A 22,080-nucleotide genomic window follows, 5' to 3' on the forward strand; every position below is an offset into this window, starting at 1 on the left:
CCCGTCATTCCAATTCTAATTCCAACTAATATCGCCCAACCAGCAAACCTGCTCACACACAATGATTCAAAGGCAGACAGTGTTTGCAGCTGGCTTAAAAGGGAATGGACTGCTCCCCTGACTCTTTTTTGGAGTCTAGGGCTGACACTGAGACAGGTGTGATTTCTCAGGACACCTATTTCACTGATATCTGTCAGGTAGACATTTTATGGATTGTATTCTCAAAAAGTAGTAGAAATAAAATACACGCACACAGAACCTTTACAACCTGCTTAGTCACATGAGCTTGGATGAAATTAAATTTGTGATTATCAGCGCATACAGCAGTAGTTTCAAATGAAATCAGAGCTTGTGGGGATCCCATAGTCTCATATAAGCCAAAATAAAGTCTTTCTCCTGGTGACATTCATGGCTGAATTGGTTGGTTTGAGCTGGTCTTGCAGAATGACATTCTGTTTGGTGGAACCGTGCAGAAAGAGACCGATGAACCAGATCTTAGTGACACAAGGGAATTAACGCGTCTGGCATTTGATTGCCCATTCGCACCACTGGTCTACCAATGTTGGTCTGTGAACAGTAAAGCAGCAGTATTTACCTGCTGTAGGAGATTGTTATTGTCCACAACTATGTCTTAAATTGGACAGCACTGACTTAATTTAGCAAAAGTATGCTGGAAAAGGTCACTGTTATCAATATTGAAATTGTCAGTAGCCAAATTCACACTGTGCCTGCACACACAGAGTATTTAGACGTTAATAAGGTACTATACTGAATGATGTTTACTGTTCTTGGCAGTTGTCCCATTAGGATTTCTACTGGTGCTGTGGGGACTAAAAATAGCACAAACTACAGCTTAAGGCGATGGCAACTAATACAACATACAGACACTTATGCAACACACTTATTTTCTGTTCTCTAAATCACAGTCTAGGTACTGTAGGCTTGTGGCTGCAACTGCACCACAGGGAAATGATCCAAGTTCAATTATTCATGAGCGGCTATGTAACACAGGTCACTTGGGAATTCTTAACACACCTGACACTGCACGAGCTAATCTCTCACCTGCACAGTAAGAGGAGTTTGTGCTAATTCAGAGACACTGCATAAGCAATATTCTAACAGGTTCTCATGTGTATTTCACTTAAGATCCTGAAAGCTTGAGAGCTCAGAAAAAGAAAATCATTAAAGTTGTGTTATACACTAGCTTGATCTTTGCACTGCAGATAGAGTAGGTATTTATATAACAATTATTGTCAAATGTTAAATTATATGTGATATAATATTCGTCTCTTGAACTGTGAAAAAGGCATTTTACAAATAGGACTTGTCTGTGCTTTATTCTTTTTAAATGATCATTATGTGCAATGACAGGAAGCACCTGTGCAAAAGTACTGTAATTACAGTACAGCTCTCATGATGCTTATGTGTCTTTCAAGATTAAACTCTTTAGATTAAAATAACTAATTTAAATTAAATTCAATATTTCCCTTCAACAAATTCACAGATACACTGATTTATTAAAAACTATACAATGTGACAACAATGTATGTGGTTTTTCAGAAAACAGCACAAAACAGTTTGAATTCTGTAATATAATACTACTGTAGTCGATCTACATATGTTACTGTGAATGCATATAAAATAAACTGCATTACATTTTAGGCAGTTACAGTCACAGTTGGGTTGCAGGAGCAAGGAGATCTGTTTGCAGCAGCATACTAGAAAACCAGAGAATAAGAGAACATTCAAAGAACAACTGACAATTAGGGTCTATATATAGCCAATTTTTAAGTCACCTTTATATAACACTTTTAACAATACAGATTTCATCAAAGCAACTTTAAAAACAGTATTAAATAAGAAAATAGTGTGTCAATAATGCAAAATGACAATAGTAAACAGATTTTTCAGTAAAGGCAGTTCATCATTGAATTCAGTGATGTCATCCTCCAGCTCAGTTCAGTTTAAATAGTACACCTGACTATTAACTGTTTGCAACTGTCACTCCTGAGCATTGTCCTCTCCTTCTCCTTCTCTTTCATCTTCTCCTTCCATTCTCCTTTCTTCCATTCTCCTTTATTTCCATTCTCTCACCACATTCCTGCAAGGGATAAGAAAGACTCTGTCACCAAGAAAGCTAAGTGCTAACCAGAAATCTCAGTTTACTTTGATCTCACCTGAGCAAATTCTCAGTTTCTTGTCATTTGGCACTTTTTTGAACTAAACCCATTTATACTTAACTTTGTGTTCTCTGTCTGTTAATACCTGACAGGTCCAAGGTCACCTTGTTGAGTCCTGTTTTTAACCAGTAGAGTTTGAGTGGGAGATGTTTATTTATAAAGACCACAGTATCCAAGTCCAAGTCCTGAATCTAAGTACTTTGTCACACCAGGCTTTGTTGTGCTGGGTGTGCACACTCCACCATGGACAGAATATGTTTGGCCGTCTCTCTCCTCCCAATCTGAAGGGGGAGCTGTCTGTTTTCGGTCCATCTGACAGTAGATGATTGGCGAGACTGTTTAAAAACATCTCCTACCAGTTGTTCTCTCTCTGCTTTGCTCTGGCCTCCAGGCTTGTGGCAGCACCATCCTACTCCTTTTGCATTACACATAGTTTACACTATACTGATCTGCACTACACTTTTGTTTAGCTTTCTCTTGCTTCTCAATTACTGACTTAGTACATTTATTGATTCAAATTAATGTTCAAACAGATTTCATTGTATAATTTAATGTTTTAATAAATTATTTTAGATTAACTTAATAAGCTGTGTGGTCTTCTCTATGTCATTGCTACTGTGAGCTGCATTTTTCATTAATTAAAATTAATTATAAATCTTTATTATGACCACATTTAGAAACAGCATTTGTTTGTTGTCTGCATCAGGTCAGAACAGATAAACTACATCTCAGGGCCAGAGAGCAGAAGAGTGTCTTGTGTCTGCCATGAACATCAGGCAAGAGTCCAAAGCAACTAATGTTCTCACAAGCTGCTTTAATTGGCTTAGTTTTCCTACTCCTACAGTTCCTCTTCAGGAACTCGAGCTGCATCGAGGATGATTTGGGAATGCCCCCAGCGTGACGTCTCTGAATCATGTGTGTAATCAGTCCAATGGATGGGCGAGACGTCATAGGCGGGTGACGTCAGAGACCAGGAAGCATAAAAGCACGAGAGGCGCAGCCGGCATCAGCCTTCTGTCTTCAGCAAGCGCTCTCTGTGTGTGTGTGTACTGTTCAAAGAACATTTACGTTTCTGAGTCTTATTTAGTGTTGTTTGTCATACCTGAAAAGTATGCCAAAAGCACCCTCCAAGACCAAACACAAAATGGGCGAAGGCAAGCAGCATTTCAGACTGTGTGTTCCGCCCTGTCCTCGCTACATCTCTGGTGGGGATACACACAGTTTTGACTGCCAGCATTGCAAGCGGCTTGCCCTCCATGTTCTCCGTTCCCGGAGGGCTCTCTTCACCGAGAGATCCTTCGCTAGCATTCCCAACGGCGCTGGTCCCGCTTCCGCCAAGGCGGAGCGACGATCTCGCTCGTGGGGTTCGCAGTTGGATTTGGTAGAGGGATGGAGACGGGCGAGTCCCTATCTTCTTCCTCACCTGCCAGATCTAGCGCCCGCTCTCAGGAATCTAGGGGAGTGGGTGTGGTGTTTCATCTATCTTCCTCCGAGGAGGTTGATGTGGTGAACGTCACTGAGGATTCGCCCCCTCAATGTGCTGTGGCCAAGTTAAACATCGAATGGCCCGTCGAGAAAAAGGCTAAACTGCAGAAAAGCAAACTTGATGAGCGTTTTCTGCAAACACCTCTGCGCCGAAGCCTGCGTTTTTTTCCCGATTTGCACTCCGAGGTGTGTAAATCATGGGAAAAACCCTTCTCGGCCCGCGTCTTCATCCCCATTTCTGATCACTACAGCTACGTAGCGGGGATGAAGGAGTGCGGTTATTAGGCGATGCCCCGGGTTGAACAGACGCTCGCGAGCTATCTGTCTCCCGGCATGGCATCTTCATTAAAGGCTCCGGCACTGCCATCCAAGCTGCTGCGCACAACATCAACACTGGTGGGCAAGGGGTACTCGGCAGTGGGTCAGGCTGGTGTGTTACCACACACCATGGCGGTGTTACAGGCGTACCAAGCCGATCTGCTGAAAGATTTAGATGAGCAAGCGCACGTGAGATCTGAGGATATCACGGAGGTCAGGAGGACTGCTGATTTGTCTCTCCACGCTACCAAAGAGACTGCTCGTGCTATTGGGCGGTCTATGGCAGCAATGGTTGCAGCAGAGAGACATTTGTGGCTCACCCTGTCCGACATGAGAGAAAAGGACAGGATTTGTCTCATGGACGCCATGCTTGTGTCCTCGGGCCTGTTCGGCGACACTGTTAATTCTGTCGTCGACCGGTACCAGGAGGCTCGCAAGCAGGCGGCGGCGTTCCAGCGGCTCCTCCTGCGTCGCTCTCTAAATCCGGATGCAGCATGGCGGGGGCAGCCTCCATCGAGTACCAGCTCCTCATACAGGGAGGCACAAAAACAGAGCGTCGCCTCACGTGCTCCTTCAGCTAAGCGGAGCCGTGGGTCCAGGCTCTGGGTCGGGGCTTCTAAGTCTAAGCCGGATCTGCGGACTGTACTTAAAGCTAAGAGGTCCTCGGCCAATAAGCCCTGACGCCACTGACCCGGTCACCTCTGTGGTGCAGCGGGTTACACCGCATTACACAGTGTCCGTTTCACCTCAGTGCCCTCAGGAGATCGTTCTGCCAACCCTGCTGGAGTTACACGCCGCAGCGGTCTCCCGCAAGCACCACGCCCAGTCACCGCCCGGAAACGTAGCGGTGCTGAGTGGCTCGCCGCCTCCGCAGAAGTCTCTAGACGGGTTGGTTCGGTTGTCTCCTGCCGGTCCGCCGTTACAGGGCACTGAGCTAGCTGTTCTGATTACATCAGAGGTCAGTCTTGAGAGACTGACTCCCTTAGTATATCATTTAGCAGCGTGGAAACTACTGCCAAATGTGTCTCAATGGGTCCTGCACACTGTAGAAAGAGGCTAAACAATTCAGTTTGGTTCTCCTCTGCCTTGATTCAACGGGGTTTCACCCACGCTGGTGGGTCCCGAGCAGGCTCTGGTTATGGAACAGGAAGTGCACGCTCTCCTGAGGAAGGAGGCCATCGAGGTGGTCCCTCCTCAGGACAGAGAGTCCAGGTTCTACAGCCGGTACTTCATTGTTCCAAAGAAGGATGGGGGGTTGCAGCCCATTTTAGCTCTGCGTCTAGTGAACCGCTCAGTCAAGCGACTGTCAGGATGCTCACACTCAAACAGGTCGTGTCTCAGATCTGGTCCGACGACTGGTTTGTCACGATAGATCTAAAAGATTCATATTTCCAAATCTCCATCCTTCCCATACACAGGAAGTTTCTGAGGTTTGCTTTCGGGGGTGAAGTGTACCAATATCGAGTATTTCCCTTTGGCCTTGCACTCTTACCCTGCACTTTCACGAAGTGTGTGGATGTAGCCCTGGCTCTGCTACAACTCCAGGGCATCCGCATACTGAACTATATCGACGATGGGTTGATATTAGCTCAATCAGAGCAGATGGCTGTTCGGCATCGAGATTTCATTCTCGCCCTCATGAGAGAGCTGGGCTTTAGACTGAACGCCAAGAAAAGTGTGCTTTCTCCAGTACAGAGAACCACTTATCTGGGCGTGGTGTGGGATTCGACCATGATGCAGGCACGCATGTCACCTGCTCGGATCGAGTCGATCCTCGCCGCAGTCGCCGAGAATGCCGGTCACTCACTGTCAAGCAGTTTCAAAAACTGCTGGGTCTGATGGCAGCTGTGTCAAATGTGATACCCATTGGCCTGCTGTACATGAGACCCCTACAGTGGTGGCTCAAGACCAAGGGGTTCTCCCTGAGGGGAAACCCACTTCGCATGATCAAGGTCACGCGGTGCTGCCTACGTGCCTTGGATATGTGGAGGAAGCCTTGGTTCTTGTCTCAGGGCCCGGTGCTGGGAGCTCCTTGTCACCGCATGATGCTAGCGAAGGACGCATCCCTCACCGGCTGGGGTGCGGTCATGAGTGGCCACCCTGCCCGCGGTCTGTGGAGTGGTCCCCATCTGACATGGCACATCAACTGCCTGGAAATGCTGGTTGTGCTTCGTGCACTTCGTTATTTTCTCCCGGACCTAAGAGGTCACCATGTGTTGTTGCGCACAAACAACATATTGGTGGTCTCTTACATCAACCACCAAGGAGGTCTGCACTCACGCCGTTTGTACAAACTAGCATACCAGATCCTTGTGTTGGCCCAGGACGAATTCCTCTCACTCAGAGCAGTTAACATTACTGGGCATATGAATATGGGAGCAGACATTCTGTCAAGGCAGGGGCCGAGGCCCGGGGAATGGCGGCTTCACACCGAGGTGGAGAAGCAGATTTGGAGAGTTTTTGGCCAGGCTCAGGTGGACCTGTTTGCGACTCGAGTGACAATGCACTGTCCCCTCTGGTTTTCTCTGGCTCATCCAGCTGAGGCTTCGTCTGTATGCCTTTCCCCTGATTTTTCTGCTCCCAGGAGTTCTGGAGAGAGTGCGCCGGGAAGAAGTCCGGCTGCTGTTAGTAGCCCTGTTCTGGTCGGGTCGAGTATGGTTCTCGGAACTGATTTCCCTCTTAGACTGTTCTCCCTGGGAGATTCCCGTCAGGAGGGATCTCCTTTCACAGGCGGAGGGCACCATAGTCCACCCCTTCCCAGAGCTGTGGAAGTTATGGGTGTGGCCCCTAAGGGGGCACAACTCGTAGCTTCAGGTCTCTCAACCGAGGTTGTTGAGACCATCCTCCAATACAGAGCTCCCTCTACGAGGAAACTGTATGCCTTGAGGTGGAAACTTTTCACTTCTTGGTGCAGAGACCGCCAGCTCGACCCAGTTAACTGCCTGATTGGTACAGTGCTGGAGTTCCTGCAGGCCCGCAGGGTTGACCCACTCCACCCTGAAGGTCTACGTGGTGGCCATTGCGGCCTACCATGCCCCTCTCAGTGGCCAGTCAGTGGGCAGACACCCCCTTGTTACACGTTTCCTCCGCGGTGTGCTGTGGCCTGCAGTACGTTCTCGTGTCCCCATGTGGGACCTGGCTGTGGTGTTAGAAGCTCTCTGTAGGCCGCCCTTCGAGCCTATTGAGGAGATCTCCGATCGCCTTCTCTCTATTAAGACTGTCTTCCTGTTGGCGATATCTTTTCTCAAGAGAGTTTGGGACCTACAGGCTCTCTCTGTGGCCCCTTCTTATATAGACTTTGCGCCCGGTCTGGCTAAAGCTTCCCTTTACCCTTGTGCGGGGTATGTCCCTAAGGTTCCCTCCTCTACACCATGGCCTGTCATACTCCAGGCCTTCAGTCCTCCTCCCTTCAGGGAGCCAGACCAGAAGAAGCTTAATTGTATGTGTCCAGTGCGAGCATTGGACACATACGTCCACAGAGCTGCCCTGTGGAGAAGGGCGGACCAGTTGTTTGTCTGTTATCGTCCCCGTAAGAGAGGTCTTCCTGCTACTAAACAGACCCTCAGCCGGTGGATAGTAGATGCTCTTTCTCTTGCATATTAGTTCTCTGACCTCCCCTCCCCTTGGGGTCAAGGCTCACTCCACTAGAAGTTAACGGCCTCCAAGGCCTTCCTAGCAAGTCTCTCGATGCGTGACATTTGTGAAGCTGCAGGGTGGTCCACGCCTTTGTAAGAGGAACGTCTTAGGTTACGTATGTAACCCTGATTCCTCGAAGGAACGAGACGCTGCGTCGCAGTGCCACACTTCCGGCATCTCTGGCCGGCGCTTGCTTCATCCTTTGAGGCTGATGCCGGCTGCGCCTCTCGTGCTTTTATGCTTCCTGCTCTCTTACGTCACCCGCCTATGACGACTCACCCATCCATTGGACTGATTAAACACGATTCAGAGACGTCACGCTTGGGGTGTTCCCCAATCGTCCTCGACGCAGCGTCTCGTTCCTTCGTGGAACCAGGGTTACATACGTAACCTTAGACGATTTCTGTCATATACCTTTCAGCCTATTTTAGAAAATGACTCCATCTCCACCAGCTTTTACTTTTACAGAAAATCAAAGATGGGTAATTTTACACCACTGTCAAGTAATCAGTCATTAAGCTGTTACATTTCAGAATGCCTGTGAACTTTAGAACATGCTAATTTGATCATCAAATAATGACAAAAATGATGGTTCAGAATTTGTAGCTTGTCTGTAGGGGACAGAGGTCCAGACCCCTTGAGTAGTTCAAATGTTGCCTGACCTAATTATGCAGATCAAGTTTGCTCATCTGTTTTCAGGCAAAATAAGTTTATATGTTAATTAACCATAGATGCAAAGATAGCAAAACTAGACGCAGGGAGAAATGGAAATGCCTCAATGATTTCTGGCTTTGGGCAATTGAGAATTAGTGATATTTAATAACCTTTATATTCAGTAATAAATGAAGTGTGGATTTGTACAGTAGGTATTCATGTGTAAGACTACAACTGCACTTTGATTGTTTAAATGTTCAGTTAATGACCTTTGTCTTTAAAAAGCTAATTCAGCTGCTCAGAGGCAACATGCACTTCATGCATCTTCAGCAAAAAAAAAAAAGGAAAGGAAAAAACGTATTTAGTGACTTACAACCAAGTGCACTACATTTACTTCTGCATTAAGCAAGTCATTAAGATCTTCATTGGAGAATAGACTGAAGTTCCTTTACAAAACAAGAATGTCATGCATTTATTATGTTGTACGGACTACAGTACAAGAGTAAATCACAAATTTTATGCCTCAACGTTATTGACCTTAGTCCAAAAAGAAATGAGTGTTCTTATCCTGCAATACAAGAACAAGAGTCTAAATGTATCCATAAAACACATCCATCTCGAAACATACAGATTGGCACAGATATGACAACAGATATGCAAGCCAACTTCTTCATTTGGACACAATTTCACATTTACATCACACCGTATGTCCTGTTTGGCAAATGCACCTGGGAAAGAATCTTTTTGTATGTGTGATCCATCTCTGAAAATCATTTTGGTATAAATCCACAAACACAGCACTGACTTTATTCAGAAGGGACACATAACTGTACGGTTGTCATACGTACATGTAGTAGGTGCATTGAAAATCTCCTTGGTGTAACCACTACTATTAGTTTGCTCAATGTAATTTCCAAGTATGATTTGTCAATATAAGTTTCAAAACTACACTTTGATATATGCCTCATGTTTTCACCAGTCAAAACTTGATTATTTCAAAAACATAAAATAGGATGACTTAAAAAAAGGGATGTAGTTAGAACAACTACATGAGCAAAGAAGGCAGCATGAGCCGTTTTGAATAATGTGAGAGATAGACTATTCCTCTGGGTTGTTGATTAAAGAGAAATATAGACTTTCTATGGTTGTTTCTTTATTATAATTTCGCAATACACCAGGGCACCATGGGCACACAGCAGGGAGTTTTAATGACTAGAGCAGCTTTTGGCTTTGGGCATGAACACCAATTCAGCATCAATAGGGTCATATGGAGAGTTTCTGCTTTCAGACAGTCAAAAGTTGAGGTACAGTAGCAAACAATAACAAACAAAACTTTCTCAAAACTAACCACAAAATTAAATGTTTAACTCAATTGTACAGACCTCAGACAAAATCATTAAATTGAAATGTATCTTTATGTAATTCAAACTTTCATGTGTAACCAGGCAGGGGAAAATGACCAGGGCCCGGTTCCCCAAAACGTTCTTATCGCTAAGTAGTTCTTAACCTATTCCTTAACCTCTCTCTTAACCTTATGGCACGGTTCCCGACACATTCGTACGCTAAGTATATCTTCTGTAAGTCACACTTTCGTAAGGTTGGTCTGGACCATTCGTAGCTCTCTCTTAGCGTTATTTGAGCTCATGACGCTACTGTACAGCAGTCTTTAGAAACCAGCGCAGCGAAGTACAAGTCAAACTATGGTATGTTGACAATTTTGTGGCTCAACAATGATTTTCTGTTATTTTTTAAGACTCATAATAAATTATGTTCGCAATGGATACAGGCCTATTTATGAAGTTGACTTTATGTGGTTACAGAACTAATAAGGTAATTAGCCTAGGCTTTTTCGTAATGTAATTAAAGCGAATTGGCAATCATTTTTTTGATAATTAAAATCTGGCAAACAATTTGGCTCTAAATGGCTAAGATCTTTAAATGGGTAAGCATGGTGGTGTCCAGTAGTAAGCGACCAACTATAGCAGCAATCCAACGTGTCCTTGTATTGAATCAAAGACGGAGCCGGACTCGGAGCCGTTTAGTCCATGTCAGTTTTTTTATTAGGCAAAACTTAAGCCCTTTTGACATTTTGTCTGACGTGGCTATATTAAAAAAAATCCCCTCCCAAGACAACTCATTGTGGAGCAGCTGGACCTTCCCAGACCTGCGCTTGCCAGGCTAAAGCAGCGGAATTCTGCTTTAAGCCCTGAAGCCCAGCGCTACTTTTTTTTTTTTTTTTTTGCTACAGAGAGATTCATCGAGGTCGTGGGAGAGGGCTACAGCCTAATCAAGACCTCTGTGTGGAGGTGCGTCCACACTGTCACCAACGCCCTTCTGCGCCATGCCGGGGATTGCATCCTGGTGGATGGCACTCATCCCTATCACCAATCCATCAGTGAATGATCAGGCGTAGGCTACTTATCGCGAAAGAAAGACGCGGCCATAAATGTGCAGGTTATAGTGGACCATAGGGGTGTGATATCTGACCTGGTGGCAAGGTCCAGCAACACTTCAAGTTCCTCTGATGAGATGCTTGGTGCCCTTTTTTACGTTGCTTCCCCAGCATATTTTGTATCTAACTCTCTCTCTCTCTCTCTCTCTCTGTTCATTGTAGATAGGTTGCTTTTTATTAAAAACATAAACCAATTGCAATCAATACCGCATTAAACAGAAGTAACTGCAGCTGCTTGACAATAAATTCTGATTGTAAAGTATCTTACCATTAATATAAAAGTGTATTATATAATTTTTATAAGTCGTTAAACCCATGTCAAGAAGCGGCACAAGTGGCACAACGGGATAAGGAGGGTGGATGGATTAGGGAGGGATACCCGGTTTGTCTTACCGTCACAACATATCGTGTGAACATTACTGACCCTTTGATCATTTAATTTATAGTCTATATTTTACTGATAACTTAAACTATGTTAAAATAAATGTTACTGTAATAATTTGAGGAATGTTTCATTTGCATAGAACGTGTTGTCTGTCTTAACGCTGTATTGCACCTTCGCGTAAAGTGGAAAATCGATTCATGAGCAATCGATGCCAACTAATTCAGCACCCTGACTTTGGACAGCGCTCTTGTAACGTCGGACGTAAGAGGCAGCGTGCTAAGAAGCTTCCTAAGGGACACTTCGGGGAACACTCTTAGAAACATCAACAACTTTGGTAAGATATATCTTTTGATGTCTTCTTAGTGCGCTAAGAGTGAACGTTATCGGGGAACCGGGCCCAGATATGTAAATGTTTTAATTAAGATAAACAACATATATTATGAGAAAAACATTTTAAGTGATTATGCCATTAAAAATAATGCCATAAATAAATTTTATTATTTAACTTCCATTAACTTAACTAAATTAAATCAACATTTGGTGTGACCACATTATGCATTAAAAAAGCTTTTGTCCTAGGTGCACTTGCGCATTGTTTTTCAGGTAGCTTTGCAGGCAGGTTTTTTGAAGTTCTTCTGGATTTAGTCTGTCTCAGTTTGTTCTGTTTCTTTATATTATTCCAGACAGACTGATGATGTTGAGATCAGAGTTTGTGTGGAGAGACTCCTTGTTTAAACAAAAATATCTCACTGGATTATTATAATTAATGGCAAAAATAATGTTTAGAAATGAAAACTGATATTTACTAATGACACACTATAGCAAAACAGAAATAACTGACTTAGAAACATTTTTATTGGTGAAAATACTAGTGGCCTAAGACTTTTGCCCAGTACAGTCTCTCTCTCTCTCTCTCTCTCTCTCTCTCTCTCTCTCTCTCTCTCTCTCTCTCTCTCTCTCTATATATATATATATATATATATATATATATATATATATATATATATATATATATAGTTCTTTGGTCTAGCTTAGTTTGTTGTCCAATTTCCTTAAAACAATATTATAAGTTTGATTGTGAATTAATGCACAATGGATAATTTAATACATTTCCTAAATGTACTGTAAAGTAAATGTGTTGAATGAAAACTTTTTAGTAAAATATTTTTTTTTGAGTAATACAGGTCTGAATAAATTCTGAATGTTTCTTTTATTTTGAGTAGAAGAAAAACAAATAGTTCTTTGCAAAAAGAATGTGACATCACAGTTATACTGAGTTTTGATGAGTAAGCCTTTCTTTCAGAAACTGCATTATGGTTTAAGGATATTTGTCTAATAGAACAAATTTCTGTGTCTAAGCAAATGAAAAACACTACAAATGAAGCAAAAATACTTAAGCAGCAAACTAAAGGAAAGTAAAGTGTGCCCTGTCAAGAGAAAGTATCAGCATTATAATGCAGTGACATGGACAACATGCTAGACACCACTGGACTCAAACTGTTGTCACTAGTTTTATACAGTATGCTCTTACTTTCACAGTCTTGCTGAACTAAAAACAAACAACAACAACAACAAAAAAAACATATACAAGCTTGTATCTTCTTTTATTTGTCAAGGCATGGTAACCTAAGCCATTCTGATACTTGGTGTTTTAGATAGTGTTGTTTTTATTATTACTAAACACTCATGAATTATGTGTCTTGTTAAGTGCTAATTATGATGCATCTACAGGGAGGAAAGAGAGGAGCATGTGTTTTAGGGATGCGAATGTGCTGGAACAAACTGTACGCTTGTGGTTCAGCTTGGAAGGATCTTGAGGGAAATCACCACTAGTGTACTCCTTTTCCACATCTGTGTTTAGGATCACCAAGAGGAATAACAGTCATTTGCATGATAATGTCCAACTAATTGGTTTAGGGAGAACTGTTTTTAATCCATCCTAAACAGACAAGGTCAGAGTTGGCCCAATCACCCCCTCGGGTTTGGAACAGAATACTGGTAGTATAATTACAGCATATCCGTGCAGACAGAGTCCCATTTAGTTAAAGCTAAAAGCACAAGCTATTACATTAACTCTGCAGGGGCCATCCAACAAAACATGGTGTGGTGAACATGGAAAGTGAAAGGTACGTGGTGGAGGGGCCAGTAGGTCTAGCAGTGCAGGGCAAGGTGGACGTACCTTGACCCCAAGGACTTATAGCCTACATGCACACATGAGAAAGAAAGGCATAGAGCTGGATTTATGGCACCAATAAGCATCAGGTGTGCATCCTTCTGCACTGTCAGCAGGGCTCCTTTATCATTCGCCTCCTTTATCATCCTCGCCCTTAGCCCCTGCTCCGCTTGTGAGCAGGGACACAGAGCAGGAGTAGTGACAAATGATTTGCAGTATGCTTGCAACTGCTTTGATAATCAATTAATCTGTCAGGTATTTCTGCAATTACTCCATCATACAATGTGCAAATTGACATTTATATACAATTATGCTATACTTTGTGTACAATGTGTAGTTACAGTACAATAAAAATATTTTTTTTATGTCACATAAAAATAAACATTTGACAGTAAAGCACTGATTTTGAGTAGGATGTAAATTAAATTTACTGCCATTCAGAGGTCAGTTCACTTAAAAATCACAAAAGGTTTCTTGTTCCAAACCTTTGTAACTTTCTTTCATTTGCAGAGCACAAAAGAAGAGTGCTATGGTTATCATTTACTTCCATTGTCCGGACGACAATTCTCAGTTTATCTATTTGGTCTGTGGAAGAAATAAATTCATACAGGATTAGAAAAAGATGAGGCTAAGTAAAGGACGATAATCTGGATTTTTTTCCCTTTCAACAAAAACATTTGCAAAAAGTTAACTGATTTTAATCTTTCATCAGGCTCTTGAACGATCATTTTACTTCAATTAAAAGTCATTGAAACTAAAAATATGTAAAGAAGAAAAGAAGAAAGCTTTGTCCTTAATTCATGGGATCCAGCCTTTAAAGTAAAATTATCCTTTGTAGCTGCCCTAAAAGTTACCGTAGATCCTGCATAGAATGGAATATAAGTAAGATGATAGTAGTCAGAGGTAAAACATAGAATTTGTATTAACAAAATTTGAATGGATTAATTCTAAATGAGTTTTCTACCGTTACCCTGAAAAACACAACAGCTTCAAAATGAAAGTTCTAGATCTGCTGTGTGTCAAAACTTCAAAGTAATCTTCAAATAATGTCAACCATGAATCATGAATTACTATTTCAAAAACACATTAGATATTCCCAAGTGAACCAGTGGCTTGGGAATGCTAACTGTCTTCCAGGTTTTATAATATCATCAATGTATAGTCAGTACTCGATGTTCAATTTCATAATAACAACAGTATACAAACTATGCTTGAGGATTCTTGAGAATTTATTACTTTGAAAAAAATATATCTTAAATCAACCTAACTGCTCATTAAAACTAAAATGGCCTGTAGTGAAGCAAACTATGAAACTCAACATGTCCTCCCAGCAAAAGTAAATCACAGTAATTGGAATAATGTTGCAGAAGAAAAGTGCTACAACAACTATTACCAATAACATGAGCATGTGGAGCTCATTTAAACCTGCCTCAGTCTGGTGAGGTCAACATTGGCCTCAGTGCTGTCATGGTAGTTTATTAAAATCTCCCATCGCAGGAAGGCAGAATTCTCACTACTGTCCCAAAGCAGCACATGAATATCCCTGCCATCATTGAGATGCATGCTCTCCTACTAAATGAGTTGCCCCTGGCAGCTATAGCAAACCAGCCAGAGCTAATATTTCACCTTTTTGTCAAACCGCTGCTATTAAACTATGGAGGGTGGAATAATTTAATGTGATGAAGTGCTCTGTGGGAATCCTTAAACTTTTATCTTTGAACCTGCAAACTTTTAGGATGGCACATTTTCAAGTTTGTTATAGTTCTCAATTGTTTTCAGTGGTCCGCTCCTGATAACTATTTCTGAATTTATGGCAGTTATTAAATAAAAAAAACTTCATGTAGTAATGCAGAAACCACAGTATGCTCTGTTTAGATGTACTGTAATTTCATTACCACCAAGCAAGTGCCACTAAGATGAATGTAAATGATAATAAACAGCTTTTTCAGGTATTATAGACCTTCTTGTTTAAAGATGAACCTACAACAGTTTCCACCAACTCATGTGGTAATAAAGAATCTGTTGTCTTCCATGACTGAATAAAAGAGGATGCATCTTGTTCTTGCATACAACAGAAGTCGCTTTGTTTACACTTGGCTAGCAATGTCATTTGCTGCGAGCACAGAGCCATTTCACCCACATAACACAAATTCCCAGAGAAGTAGCAATAAAACAACTTAGCAAGACACTGTGTTGATACAGAGGTGTGAAAATGTATATAGCCAAATGGGCTCACATGAAGCTTACAGTGCAACATTTACACAGGACTGTAAGCAAATCTGCCATGCTAGCTAAGCTCTTACAGTCTGTTGGAAAACTTGGCTAGTTACATAACAACTGTGTAAAATATGGCGACTTGTCATGTGTAAATTTTAGCCACCACATTACAGGCCAAGATAGGCCTATGATTCTAGTCACAAATCATACTATCAGTGACACCGTTTTTCTACATTTATACCATTTCAGATTTCAGCTTGTGTTGTAATTTTATTAATATTATACATTACATTTTAGTTGTTGAAATAGGTGGCTGTTGATGATCAGTATCATTGCCAAGTGATGTAAGAAAAAAAAAAATCACAATCCCTTAAGAATAAATTATTAAGATGCTAAGTGAAAATACATTTTTTTGCACTAACATTTAAATTAATTAATTTATACAAAGCATGTATTGTTTAGATACATCTGTAATTAGTTTCTCTTTTTAGATTTTAAATTAGACTGTTGTCCCTACCTCTTAACTAATCATACCAAAAACAACAACAACAACAAAAATAAAAACTGTCCCTGATCTTGACCGTATCCCTCCTCAAAAGCAGCAAAAGTTTTGCAATACAAAATGTGAACACAGTAATTACATTGTACTAAACAATGAATTTTTTGATGTTAGTACATGGTAGTTAAACTAGTAGTTCTTTACTTAACCAGTAGATAGTTTGGTAGCATTTTGTTTTGTACTATGTACTACTTATGGTAATTACAGCAGCTATGTAATAACTAGGTACTAACCCTGAACCTATCCCTAAACCTAACCCTACCCCATGTAGTTACCCTGTATTACCAGAACTTTCTTAGATAAATACACTGTAAGTACACTATAAGTACATGTGAGTACACTTACTGTAAAATAAAGTGCAACTGATATTTTTTATAACCAAAGGAGTCTGGTTGGGTTGCTTTCCTGCCCAAACTAATCCCAATTATATAATGATCTGCCAAAGGTAGGTTTGCATCACACAACTTAAATAATCAACAAATAGAAAACAAAGGTAGTTCTTTAGTCAATGTAGACAGTCTTATTTATCTAACTTTACATACATCTACAAGTTGGCTAAAGCACCATAAGATGATGAACAGGAGCTCAGACATGAGAGCAGAGCACTAGCAGCAAGGTGATATGATTCCCAGGGAATACAATAAATAATTGCTAGTGGGTTACCATAATCTTTACTTTAGAATTAATTATACATTATGCATAATTCACATTAATTATGAACCTGTATACAGTAGTTCTTATTAGTTCTCCAGGATATATGGAAAAAAAAGTTGATTAGTAGTATTGTAGTATTGATTAGCTAATAGTGAATTACCAGTTTCAACTTCACAAGATATTTTTATAAGCTGTTTAGACTCTCATTCTCACAGCACCCATTTACTGCAGATGATCCACCTGTGAGCAAGTGATGTAATGCTAAATTTCACCAAATCTATTACAATAAAGAAACAAACTCATCTACTCTATACCTTGGATGGCCTGAGGGTGAAATGTTCAGCAAATATTAATTTTTAGGTGAGCTATTCCTTTAAGTGAAGACATTATTAACACTATTGGTGTTACTTTGCCCAACTGCAACAAACCCATAAATGAAAATTCTATCATTAATTACTCACCCTCATGTCGTTCTCAACCGGTAAGACCTTAGTTCATCTTTGGAACACAAATTAAGGTATTTCTGATGAAATATGAGAGTTTTCTGACCCTACATAGACAGATTAAACTCTAGTCAAGCCATTATAACGACATCGATGGGAATAAAGGTGTCTGCCAAATGCATAAATGTAAATACAGTGTAAACAAAACAAACAAACGAACATATTTTTGATAGTTCTAGATATCTGATGCATGTATAACTACTGGCCATACTGGACATTCTGGCTATGCGGTACTACAAATGTTACATTTGTCAGAGACGGAATCATTGCTGTTGAATTCTAAGATACTGTGTTTCGTTTTCTAATTCTCTGAACACCGTTCTTGTGAATAGAAGAGGGAGATTCTGTGAGTGAGATTTTTCATAAGACTTTTTTCTGGTTATGCTGTCTGGCATAGTTATTATTCATTTTAATTTAAGCAGGGAAACACAACGGATAATTTTTTTTTAGATAAATCTCTCAGCAAAAACATAACTGGCAGGCAAGCAGAAATGCTTCTCCAAGAACAAACACAATTGGAGTTACTGTATAATAAAATCAGAAATGTTAAGACTTTACATCATTTATTTCATGTATTGCACACAGATCTTTATGCACTCTCGTTCTGTACACGTTGAACTGTCTCTGTGTTTGTAATCTTGATATTTTCTGCGAGGCTTCTGAATCTATTCTGTGAGACCAAACACAATACATCAAACTTCAGGATCAGAAATTACAAAAGAATAAAACAAAAGTTTACAAACTTAAATTGCTTTCTGTTCTTCACACAAAGCTATCACATGGCTTCAGAGGATTCAGAATATAGTGCCAGTTTTAGTTTGCCCTTTTTGGAGTTGTGGTCTTCATAAACCATCATTGTAAGGCAAAAGCTGCAAAATGTTTCTGTTTTGATTTCAGACAAAGTAGTAAAGCAAAACCAGATCAAACTAAACGAAACTAAATACATTTCATCTTACGAACTACAGTATAATATAATAGTCACAGTTTAGTGCTAGTATAAGCGCACAATGCCAGAATAATCCAAAAACAGTCCTTTAATGATATATCTACACAAGAAACAGAAAGAATCCAGGAGCAAGGAGTAGCACAACACGATTATACAAACAATACCAAACAAAGGAACTTGGGAGTACACAGAACCTAAGTACTAATAGACAAACAGTATAATTAATAAACACAGGTGGAACCAAATTAACTAATCAGGGCAACTCAAGAAAACTAGATCAAAAGGAAGACTAAGGCAGTATTAGGAAATGTATATGCCTCTACATTTTCTGCAAAACTGAAAAAAGTACCTAAATGTACGATTCACTGCAGTTTCCAGTTGAAATAAACAGTAGAGGCGGTAAAACTTAGACAACTTGTATTATTTTTCACACAAATTATAGGTACAGAGTTTTGATTAAATTAGGCAAATTTTCACACAATTTCATGCAGAATATTATGTTATGAATTTAAAACAATTAAACGTCCTGCATGATTTAAAAAATGATACTTTTGAATGTTTCTACCGCATATATAGCTTCATATGCATGAGTTTTTTTAATTTTGTAGGTTTGCTCTGTAACTCATGTGATATGGCGTGGCACTTGGGAGTAATGGGCACATTCAAAACACTGCTTCATGATGCTTTGAAACATTAGCAAATCTTTTGCTTTAAATCAGTGTTTTGGAACACGTATCAAATCAGCCAGGTCATGTGATTTTTGCAAACGAATCTTCGTAACGCCACACTGTTTCAGAACGTTTCGAAACTCGGATGGTTGATACATCAGCGTATACATTTTTATATTACTTTTGCATTTGTTAACACTATCGGGTAGGTTTAGGGTCAGGTTAGGTGTAGGGGATATTTCCAGCATGAAGGCATTAACCTTTAGTCACACTCGTGGAATATCTGAATTCTGAAAAGACACAATACGTACCCCAAGCACCATAATGCTGCAATACTGTACATGCCCGTGAAACGTGATCTCATGATAAATAGTATGTATTTTACGTATGTCATAGACCGGCCAGGCTCAGCCCCTTCCCAATCACATCAAACACCATCACCTGAGTTCTTATCACACGCACCTGTCACAGATCAGCAATCAACCTCAGCTCCCTTTCATAAGCACACACCTTACATCACTCCAGTGTCTGATCTTGTTTGTACGAAGTGGACTCTCTCTCTCTCTGATATCCGTGAGATTCATTGAAAGACTTACCTTACTGCTATACTTAACTCCTGTGTTTCCTTCAGTGTGTTCTCCTGTGTCCATCCTAGTCATCGATTCCTGAATTTCCCAGTCTGTCCTTCATCTGAGGTGTGTGCAGTCTCCCTTCCACGATCTCCTGTGAACCCAAGTTACAGTAAAACTCTCCTCATCTTCCCTAAAGACTGAGATATTGACTTAATTACTCATCTGCAGGTACCATAAACATCACTTGCTGTAAATAAACAACACTTGTGTTTTTCTAACTCTCTGTGAGTTTCTTTCCGTGACCGAAGAAAATCACAAAGGATTCAGCAAGATGAGTGCTCCCGACCTGTTCCAGGCGATCATGGATGCCCCAAATGGATTCTCACCCCAGCCATTGTCACATCACCTGTCACCAACACCGCTCTCTCTTCCACGACAATACTTACCAGTCCCATGGCGAGACCAGTGCCCTTCTCTGGCTCGGCGGAGGAGTGCAACGGACTTCTGCTGCAGTGTTCGCTTGCACTGGAGATGCAGCCACATCTTTACGCTACAGAAAGCACTAAAATAGCATTCTTCATATCCCTGTTGACAGGGCAAGCGCTTCAATGGGCAGAGACCATCTGGTCACAAGCTGGTAATTTTATGGAACATTTCCGAGCCAGACACCATCATCCCTCCAATACCAGGCCACGAACCCATGCTAGTGGACCGCACCCTACTCTCCCCTTGGGAGTGGCAGAGATGGTTGAGCCAGAGCTTATGTTTGTACTGTGGAGCTGGAGGGCATGTAATAATGGCATGCCCTATTTATCCACCACGACCTATGGTGAGTGTCACTAAGCCATCAATAGTTAATATGCAGCTCCTCATCTCTGTGAAACTTACTGCCACCGGTATCTCCCTTCCAGTACATGCCCTCCTCAACTCTGGGTCAGCCAGGAATTTAATCTTCGGAAGTCTCTGCCGCCAGCTCAATCTCCCAACCATGACTACATACCAGGTCCAATCGGTGACTGGAAAACCATTCAGCCGGAGACATGTGCATCACAGTGTGAGTCCTCTTCACTTACAAGTGGGTAAATCGCATAAGAAAACTTTTCATCTCCTGGTTCTGGAGGATTCCACCGCTGGTTGGTGCAACATGATCCTACCATCTCCTGGAGAACTGATGAGGTCCTGAAGTGATGCAGGACTTGTTTCCCTGACACCCATCACCTCTTCACTCCGAAGCCCTCACTCTCTACTCCACGTCCACTGAGAGTCTGGTCTAGAGACAGTCAGTCGATATTCCAGCCTGTTATGCCCCCTTCAGTGACATTTTCTACCCAAAGAAAGCCTCCCAGTTACCTCTGCACCGGTCATGGGACTGTGCCATAGATCTGATTCCGGGTGAGCCATGGAGGAGTACAACATGGGAGCGTTACGTCAAGGCTACATCTACCTTTCCACGTCCCCTGCTGCTTCCAGATTCTTTTTCGTGGCCAAGAAGGACGGAGGTTTGAGGCCTTGCATTGATTTACTGGGCACTAAACAAGAGTACTGTCAAGTTCTGCTACCCAGTTCCCCTTATCCCAGCAGCCTTGGACCCTCTCCGCAGAGCCACCATTTTCACCAAGTTAGACCTCCACAGCGCATACAACCTCATCCGGATATGTGAGGGGGATGAATGGAAGACCACATTTGTGACCCCTACTGGACACTACGAGTATCTTGTCATGTCATATGGACTAGTAAACGCCCTCTCTGTATTCCAGGACTTCATGCATGAGGTGCTCCGGCAGTATCTCCACCAGTTCGTCTTTGTTTACACTGGAGGAATGGAGACATTGGCTGGAGGGCGCACATCAACCCTTCACTGTCCTCACTGACCATAAGAACCTGCAGTATCTACGAGATGCCCAGAGACTCAATCGTCATCAGGCAAGATGGGCTCTCTTCTCCACTAGAGGAACTAGAAACCATAATCCCCAAGGATCTCATCGTTAGCCCCATTCAGTGGAACAATAACCAGGATACCTCCACCAATGCTTCCACGCCTACTCTGCCGGGCTCTCCACCAGGAGTGCAATGTTTCATCAAAGCACAATGTACGTCCCTGATTCATTCTGTTCACACTTCTCTGAGTCTTCACCATCCTCCTGTTCCTCTTTCCACAGAGCTTGACCTGATGGAGGAACCCACATGCACTGTACCAATGTGCACAGTTCAGCTTAATGATGAAGTTTACTTTAACTGTATGATTTTTACAAAATTACCAAACTTTAAACCGAAACAAAATAACCTGAACATTAACAACAAGACACTGATATAAGAGCTTGTGGTTTATCTGTAAATCAGATGCTTTCTCTGCCACTGATCTCTCTGTGTTTTCTTTCAGAATTATCATTGGCTGATAGAAAGGTAAAAGATGTAAATCAGAACAAGAACCTCAATCATGTCATGATATATTCTGTCATGCAGTGCTTAAAATTGTTGACAACATATGCCTGTCCACCATAAAAATAACCTCTGAATCATTTTTTGAACAGGTTCACTGGTAAACACTATTAGCAAGCAAGAGGCGAAGTAATGGGTGCTTCTCAAAACGGAAGGCTGCATCCTCAAACTCAGACGAGCTCAGTACCAACGTATCATTCAGTTTATTTTCATGAATTGACGTTCAGCGACGTTTGATG

The sequence above is a fragment of the Carassius carassius genome, chromosome 23 (genome assembly GCF_963082965.1).
Source record: "Carassius carassius chromosome 23, fCarCar2.1, whole genome shotgun sequence".
In the NCBI taxonomy this organism is placed as follows: Eukaryota; Metazoa; Chordata; class Actinopteri; order Cypriniformes; family Cyprinidae; genus Carassius; species Carassius carassius.